The following is a 1,944-nucleotide window of genomic DNA, read 5'->3' as shown; positions in this document are numbered from 1 at the left end:
GCCAGCTATGGCTCCAATCAATCGGGAAAAACTGAAAAAGATGAAATCTTCCATTTCTTTTATACACCTGGAGTGAATGGAATTAGTGTTTACTAGACCTGGTCTCCTTGTAAAAATTTCTCTCATTTGTTAGCTTCCAGTCTCTCATCTCCCAAAAGTATCTTCCTTACATCCTTAGAGTCTTCTTTATTTTCCTGCTATTGGCTTTTCTACTTCAAATATACTTATGAAAACTCCTAACTATTCTGATAACATCAAGGACACACATTTGCTTCAAACAAGTAACTTCTGTCCAAGCAGACAGACATCTTGGTTAGCAGGAGAGAAAAATCTTCTAAAGTTGAGAGTAAGCTTTGGCTTTTAAAGTCTTCTTAGTTCTTAATGTCTGGACCACTACTTTCAATGTTATTAGAGATCATCTGTAGCTGGGCGTGGCGGAGCACGCCTATAATCCCAGCACTCGGGAGCCTGAGGCAGGAGGACTGTTGGGAGTTCGAGACCAGCCCGGGCTACAAAGTGAGCTCAAGGATAACCTGAACTGCATAGCGAGATCCTGTCTCAAAAAGACAAAAACAAACAAACAAAATAGAGGTCATCTGTACAGAGAGGTGCTAGTCCCAAGTGAAAGTCTGAAGGTTAGTGAATTGTTAGGCCACAGGGATCTGACCACTGCTGGTATGGATTATTGTTCTCTGAGAATCAGCAGCTTGAAATTATTGGACTCTATAGATACCTTCTGCACAGCAAGGAAGCACTGTGTCTCAGGACAGGTAACATGGCTGCGGCCAGGGAGACAGACCCACAAGGACCCCGAGAATGTAGCAGACTGGTGAGCAAGACTATACTTAACGTCTTGTTTAAAATACTTTCTTTCAGTAGCAAAAGCCCGTGTTCTTCATCCTTGAACTTTGCCCTTTTCAAAGTAGGACAGGATGATACCTCTGGGAGGCTCATTATTCTCCCACCAGAGCGGGAGCGCAGCACTTGGGCTGGACGAGCACAGCTGAGTGCCTCTCGTGGGTACTGCTGGTGGTAATCACAGGCTCTGCGGGGCACAAGCCACGACCTGTATCCCAAGCTATACAGGGAAACTGGCTAACACAGCCCGGACTCTCCTAGCATTTGCTGAGTCTACACCTTATCCCACCCCTCTTTTGAACCTGCAGAAGTTTCACTCTTCTTTCTAGTCATCATCACCGTGTCAGCTTGGGGTAAGCACGGCTGACTGCACAGGCGTTACTCCACCTTTTCACTTCAGTGTGCCTGATACAGGTCACCAACATTTTACGTCAGCGTGACACTGTCAGTCGCCATATAAAAGTTTGTTTCTATGAAATGAACCTTTTTCTCTGTGATAGGAGCTCCTCCGTCTGCTTAGCCTCAACCATACCATCCCAAGCCTTTTTACACCTTCCTATATTCTTAGCACTTCCTATTTTCATATTCGTGAAGGGACATAATAGGCATCTCTGGCTAATTTTCCTTGACTTAAATGATTCCTAGGCAGGCAATTTTCTTCAAGATGAAGATGAGCTGACTTTCGTTCTTTTAAAATTCTAGCCTCTTTTCTCGGAAAGCGCTCACTGTGCTCAGAGGCCGCGTCTGTGAGAAAGCTGAATAACTGCCTACACAGGCAGTCTCTGAACAGCAGGCCTAGGGAACCCCGAGCGCCGCCCCACCCGGGCACGCAGGCCGACCCTCGCAGCCCTCCTCCGTCCGCCGCTCAGGGACAGCCGCGAACGTAAGGCCTCGGGGTCAGCGGCGGCCAGGCCGGGCGCAGCAGGTGAAGGTCCCGCTCCCGCCTCCGGAGCGCGGCGCCGGCGCCCCCGGGAGGCCCCAGCACTTGCGACATCAAGGCTGTCCCTCCCGCGGGGCCTGACGCGGAGACGGCGCGAGTCCCCGACGACGCGCAGCCTGCGTCCCCGGAACCGGGCTCGGGCGGCG

The sequence above is a fragment of the Chinchilla lanigera genome, unplaced genomic scaffold, assembly GCF_000276665.1.
Source record: "Chinchilla lanigera isolate Chin_1 unplaced genomic scaffold, ChiLan1.0 scaffold00101, whole genome shotgun sequence".
NCBI lineage: Eukaryota > Metazoa > Chordata > Mammalia > Rodentia > Chinchillidae > Chinchilla > Chinchilla lanigera.
This window is presented reverse-complemented; position numbering follows the sequence as displayed.